Below are 7,245 nucleotides of genomic sequence, written 5' to 3'. Positions count from 1 at the left end.
ACCTTTGTTTTATAAAACTGTAGGTACTGTTTAGATTAGAAAAGTTTTCTTTCAGTCTTTCAGCTGAAAGTATGGTGTCAATCACTACCACCAGCAGCTGTTGTGACATCATCATATCTGACATCAGCAAGGGATAAAGTAAAAATTTTGAAATTAACTATGAAGAGCCAAATTTTCCCATACATTGAGTTCCTTTCCTAAATTTATCAAGGAATGGCTTTGAAGGCTTCACAGTGATTCTAGGCTCTATATCTTGTATATGTTATACTTGTCTATGACATGCACTGGGAATATGTGGGTGAGCAGGAATGTGTATTTTCTTATTTGTAACTTGTTAAGTAGTGATGTTTATTTTTGAAGGATATAAGCTGGAAGAAAGCTGCAGATTTGTAAAATGTGGATTTAATATACTTCTTACTCAAAAGAATGACACACTGTATATTTTAACAAAACTACAAAACTACACTTGTTAGCACTTAATAATGTGACATTATCTTCTAGTGAAGTACCTGATGCTCCTCTTAAGAAATTCAGTGTAATCAGAAAAGGCTGTTTCTTATAGCTTGAAATTAAAAAAAAAAAAAAATTACTCCAAAAGAGCATGCATTCCCACTGCCTCCCTTTCAGCCTTTACTTATTTGCAGACTGGCTGATTTAGGTTAGGATTTGTGTTTGGTTCTTCTGTCTATCATCAGAGCTAACTTTATGGATATGCAAAATAGGTGGTGGCCTATCCCAAAATTTGGGATGAGCCTCTAGGCCACACTTATAAACTCATCACTCACCAGTAGAAATGACTGCTTTTTAACATTGTCAGAAGTATGTTAATACATTATTGGGAAATTAGGAAGTGAATGGGAAGGGATGCAAAAAGTATTCCTGCTTAACAGAAGAGGAAGAGACAAAAGCTTGTGTCCTTCTATAGCTGAGTGCACTGTCACTAGTGTCCTTCAACAGTGCTGTGGCATTATTTTCCTGAGCCTCATGTAGCTCTTTGCAGGTAGCTTTGCTGCATGTTCCCCTCATGAGACATGTGAATTGCTTCTGTCACCCTGTGGAGAAGCTTTTGGTGTGTATTCCATGGGATGTGCCTACACCTCTGATTATGGAAAAAAAAAACCACATAATGAAAATCATTGAAAATGCATGCAGAAGGATAATGTTTTTACCCTTTAGCTTTCTCTGGGAAGATTGACAAAATTAATTTACAGAATCCAAAGAATGTAACTGTATTTATATGTTCAGGAAATGCCAGTAATTGAAAGTATAATGTTTGTGAATCAACTAATATGTACCATTGGTATAACAAAATGAAAAAGGTGAATAAACTCAATTGTTCCCTCATAAAAGCTATTAAATATTAACAGAAACAAGTCTGTCCACAGGCTAAAAAGTAGCATTACCAGTTGAAACATCCTTTAAATTCACTAGTCAGTTACTAATAATCAATGAAATAACAAAGACTATATCCAAAGTGCTTCAGTACTTCATAATTATAAAATTGGTAATTTTAAATTGTCTATAATTAATTGGATAACCATAATAAAACATGAAAAATGGGGCATGAATAATCTATTGGTCAGTAAGAGTTACGTTCCCACAAACTGAAAATATTTCCTGTTGGAAGTTGTGCATGACAAAGCTGTGTATCTATTTTTTAAAAATAGCAAGGTGAAATTATGATTAATATCTCACTAGCTGTTCTTGAGAATGAAACTATTTATATTCAGGAAGGAAGGGATAGATATGGCATCGTCACAAACAGAGGGAGTTCCTGATTGCCTCAAGCAAACATCAGCTCTGACAGGAGCATGTGGGCTCCATGTGGCTGATCTTGGACCATAGTGGCTTTCTGGGCTCTGCATGCATTCCTGGGGACTAAGTCTGGGACAGTTCTTCAAAACCTAGAGGTAACCTTATTTCCCTCACAAAATTCAGTGGGAAGATGGGAGAAATTTGCCACTGAATTAATTTTCCATAGTCTCTGTAGGTAGGTTTTTTTATTTTGTGGGAGGGCATGTTCTGACCCCTTGTATATTTTTGTGGAAAATTGGTACTGCAAACTGCTGCTGTGATGGCTCTGCCATGAAGCTAAAAACTAGTGCTTTCATTGGCATACATTTCAGGCAACACAACATATCTAACAATTTCTGACTTAATGAAGGCAGACATCTTTCAGATAAGAACATTTCACATATATGCAGATTAATAGGATCCTAGATAAATGCTAGCCCTAATCCACACTTTCATCCTCAGCTTTAGGGTGCTTATAATATTAATGACATAATTAGAGGAGAGACAGGTGGCAAACCCTGTTATTAAGGTTGTCTGACATTTCTCATAGTCAAGGAAGGCAGCTGCTGAGCCCTGCAGCTGGCTGGCATTGTCCACTCCAGGATCCAGGTGTGTATTGAGCAAGACTGAGCCAAGGAGGAATGGCCATTCCTTCCATGAGTGGCCATTCAAGGTGGTGATGTACTCATGACCACATGAATGCCTAGATTGTAGGGTTTTTCATACTATCTCTATCTTCCTCCTGCTCCTTCTTGTCATGCAAAGTTATGTAAATAAAATATGAGTAAATTCATGGTGTTCACCTTCCAGGCTAAGCAGTGGCATTATGGTAGGAATGCAGCATGAATTATTTCTTGTGTTTTTTTCTTTACTGTTTAAAGGGTGCTGATATAAATGTGACATATTTCAGCAAGTTATGAAACACAATTTTTTTATAGACTGTACCTCCACAAATAGTTGTAGACAGGCAGACATAGCTAAATAGTAGCTGTGTGCTGGTCTTGTTGATGCTGCTAGGAGAGTGAGCTTCTGTTCAATCACAGCACCAGCCTGTGGTGTTAATTCTTATGCCATACCAGCCTTGACATTGACTCCACAGCATGAAGAAATTCACAGAAACATGCAAACACTGGAATAATTTTGTATTCAAATCTTTTCTCAAATGTCTTTTGCAGTGGTGCTCACCAAAAATTTAACAACAGTTGAGCTGCTGGTGAGCTGAAATAAGGATTTATCTTGCTGACCTGTGCGGTTTCCTTGAACCCCCCCCCAGCACTGTAGCCTGTTGTTTCTTGTCTTAGAATGTTAAGCTGTCTGTCATATGGGTCGTGTTTTTCTCTCTTTGCTTAGTGTCTGACACAATTTTTTTCTGTTAGTAGAGCTCTTGTGTGCTTATAATAACAGTAATAATAAATATGATCATCTGGGCATGAAGACTGTGATTCTTGTTGTTTACTAAAAGGATCTGTTTTCCAAGAACCCTCATTTCATTTGTTTCAGCAACTGGAAAGTAGGAGTGGAAGGAAGAGAAATGAGATTTAAAGCACTTAACTCATTCCCTGGAGCAATATGATTTATTCATTTCTTTGTCATAGCATGTTTTTGAAATGCAATGGTAAATGACTTATATACCTGGCTTTTTCACTGGTAACCATTAATACTGCATTTCTTATTTTGGGGATTTCTGACATGCAATTTAAGTCCATCTCTTTTAAATACAGGCTATGTGTGCCTAAAGTTAGAACTATGATCTGAGCCTAAGCAGCACTGTGGAATAGTTTAAAAGCTATTGGTTACTCAAAATTACTAAAATTAACGATCAATTTAGTCTTGCTAGGTGAGAACCCCTATATGGAAAATTCAGGTGACTCAATCCTCAAATTCCAAGAGCTGCTGTAAAAATGGATAAGTACCTCTAGAACTATTTTTGAGGTCCATTTTAAAGGACCTCATGTTGCTTTGAGGTCCATATTCAAGCTGAGGAAACAATGTAGTAATTCTCTCTTTGGAGGAAAAAACTCCAGTAGTGTTCAACATGTGGCCCGAAGCACTGCACAAGGGAGAAACAACCACACTTTGCTATTTGGTCAGGAGGAATGATTTATCTTTTACACAAACAATAAAATTAGTACTAAATTGTCCATATCCAGAATTTCAGCACCCTCAGGTTGTGGGTCACTCTGTGCTGCAACAGAGCACGGAGGCTGTCCAGCCATGAACAATCACTGTCCTATGCTGCAGGAGAACTCTGGGGACCAGACTGCTTTTCAATACACTTTTGTTACTGCAGTGTTTATTCTAGGCAAGCTGTGAAGTATACAAAATTATATCAAAGATAACCGAGCTATTCTGGGAGAAAAAAAGCCCTTAAACTGTTACTTGTTTATTTGTTTAAGACACTCTGAATTCTTTTCTCTGGCAGACTTTCCTAGATTTGTTTTAAGAAAAAAAAATTAAAAAGAGGGATGAAGCCAAGTGAACAACCTCCTTTAAAGAAAAAACAAACTCTAACAGTTAAATTCATTACATTGGGTGTGACCCACTATATGTTACAACTCCCTGACTAGTTTTCATGGTCATGCATGATGAATTTGTCATAGGATATGATGTGAGCAGCATTCCTTGAAAATAGTGCTTTATCATTCAAACATCAATACCTCTAAATAGCTGGTTAGGGCAAATATTTCCATAATATTATAAAGAATATAAAGTTTATTCTAGTATTGAAGGACAAGAGGAAATTTCTGTTTGCATTTCTTTCAACTGTAAGGACTTTATATTAATAACATGAACCTGAAAAGCAGGAAGGGTATCTTCAGGAGCCAGGAAATTGCAAAGCAAAGCTCGCTGCTCTAGTTTGGCACAGTAAGATTAATAACAAACAAAAATGTAGTTTTGTATTAAAGATGTTTATCATAGACCAAATAAGTCAAAGCCCAGGGTTCTGTGGTTTGAAGGTTATAAATATTCGAAAAAAATAGACTAACATCTTGAATGGCAGCTTTTAGCCATTTTCTTGCTATCAAAGTTACTCCAGTTAACTTTCGAAGCCTAAGTCAGTCTCACAGACTCCGTACAGGTTAACTGTGACCAAGCTTCCCTTGTAGATCTTAAATGCTGCAACTGCTTCAAAGCCAAACTTTCTAATTCCTCTAAAATGATGGTAATTCTGCTGAATTGGAAGTAGACAGGAGCCAGATTCCAGCCTGCAGTGCCACTCTGTCACCTGCTCTAGTACAGGAGTCACAGAGAACAATGTGCATCTCTTCTGCTACACACCACAGGATGCTCCCTAGCCCTGCTAATGGGGCAGCATTTCCTATGGCCTCCCTGTGTTCATTACTGTAGGGGAATGGTTTGAAATCCTGCTTCATGTTCTCCCAGATGTCTGGAACACTGTCTGCCAGACATGTTCTGCTGCACTCAGGGTCTCCAGCAGCCACCCTGTGGACTGGGTCACTGCCTCAGGTAATAAACAAGAGCTCAAAATTCTGGAATATATTAAAACTGGATATGCAAACAATTTAGAGTGGTTTCCAACATGTCCTAAAGTACTGTACATATGCTAGACTTTTGCTTTTAATAATCTCTTGAGTAACCATTTTACCCAAAAATGTCTTTGCCACAAATGGGGGTGTGTGTGTTGTAGCTTACCTTGTAACCACTAAGAAATGCGAGTTTATGCTTGATAAGATTGTTTACAGTTCTGCTGTTCACATAACAGCTGCAGCAACAGGCAGAACCAGAAAAAGAGCTCTTACTTCATCTCCTAATTGGCAAGCTTCTGCCTAGGTAAGCCATAACTCTTGAAATATTCTGGGTTATCATGCTTTTCTTGTCTAGTTTTGGTGTTTACATATTAAACTGAGTTGTCAAATGTTTGTTATAGCTTCTTGGAAGCAGAACACATAATGCAGTTGTAAAGGTTGCTTACAGGTAACTCCACAATAACAGTTGCCTTGGACTGCTTTCTAGGTATATCCCTGCCCCCAACCTTTTATTTTCAATATTTCTTTACATTAAAGTTGTGAAAGGCTGGGCATGTCCTACTTTTATCAGTAACACAGTAAGAGAGAAATATATGTCTAATTGAAATTATAAAGTTGTGTAAAGGCCAAAAATATAAATATATTCGCATGGGATTTGTGTATCAGTCCTACCCTGCTTTGTTTCTGTGTGTCACTTCTTCCATCTGCTCCTTTATGGCTCTTGGCTATGTGTCCAGACCTACCCAGTCTTATTTGTTAGTATTATCTACTCTTATTTTCTTTGTTCTTCTCCCCTTTGATCATTTCCCCTGGGTGTATATCTAGAAATGTTTATTCTTTTCATCCTATTTTTAGTTCATAAACAAACAGCTAAACAAAGATAGTAAGAACATTCTTCATAATGTTTACAGGCTTTTTCATAGTTAAGCCCCAAATATCATGCTTTCACTAATCATATTTTGGCCCTAATTAAAATAAGTTTTGAAAGCCTACTGTAAATTCATTCATTCTATACCAGTTAAGACTGTGAAAAAAATGTAAACGTTCAGTAAGTATACATTCCACCATAACAAAATCCTTAGCAGCTTCATTTCCATCATGAACAAAGAACCTCATTAATTCTGGTTTCTACTAATTCTGTGAGTTCACAGAACCATGAATTTGTGTCATTTGCAACAAAATGAAACTAAATGTGTTTTGTGCCAAGGAAAAAAATCTTCCATGGAGAAGAACAGCTTTGTGGGTTGGGCGTGTGGCTGCTGACAGCCGTACTCTCTAAGTGTACCCCAGCTAAATTTATCTAGTTTTTCATTTCCTTACTCATATTTATTGTTATTAGCAAGAGATGACACTTCATTACACTTCTTAAACAAGCCGTATAAAATTGCTGGAAGATAAGAATATCAAAACAAAGACTCAACAAACACATTCAGCCAGTCTTGATGGGAAGAACAAACATCTCCAGCTTAAGTTTTCCAGCACAATGCTGGAGGAATTTATTTTTTAGTGTCCTGCTCATGTTAATGCTTTCCAAAGCATTAAGCTTCTGTCTGTAGTTAGAACAATCTCTCGTATTGCAGTAGTCTGATAACGAATATGGTTAAAAAATACAGAAAGCTCTGATAATAGTAACCCAAATAGTTTGAAAGGTAGAAGAAAACGGTCCTCATATACCAGTGGCAGACTGATTTGAGTTTCTAGCTGTAATCTAAATAGCTTCAGATCCATAGAGTTCAGCACTGTGACATAAATGCAACAGCAGCTTCATTGGCAACTTGGTGAAAACTGATTCTTACTGTGTCAGCTTTAGGGCAAATATGGGCTTTAGGAGGCATTCTTCCAGACAAGAAGAGTCTTCAATCCTGAAAAGTGTGGATATGTATCAGGAGCATTTAACCCAATTATCAGATGAAACATTAAAGTTTCTTTCTCAATAGCTGTATGAAATGTTGACACGTAATTG

General features: G+C 37.2%; 1 protein-coding gene across 1 annotated transcript in view; it reads left to right on the top strand.

Moving 5' to 3' along the window:
• The first annotated feature begins 5,508 nt into the window (after nucleotides 1-5,508).
• Nucleotides 5,509-7,245, top strand: part of PRTFDC1 (phosphoribosyl transferase domain containing 1) — a 45,644-nt gene continuing 43,907 nt past the window's right edge. Inside the window, exon 1 of the mRNA XM_068171685.1 lies at nucleotides 5,509-5,586. The gene's annotated coding sequence lies outside the window, so the exon portion shown is untranslated. The remainder of the gene's footprint in view (nucleotides 5,587-7,245) is intronic.

The sequence above is a fragment of the Anomalospiza imberbis genome, chromosome 1 (assembly GCF_031753505.1).
Source record: "Anomalospiza imberbis isolate Cuckoo-Finch-1a 21T00152 chromosome 1, ASM3175350v1, whole genome shotgun sequence".
Taxonomy (NCBI): Eukaryota; Metazoa; Chordata; class Aves; order Passeriformes; family Viduidae; genus Anomalospiza; species Anomalospiza imberbis.
The sequence above is the reverse complement of the archived record's forward strand: the minus strand, read 5'-3'. Positions and strand labels throughout refer to the sequence as shown.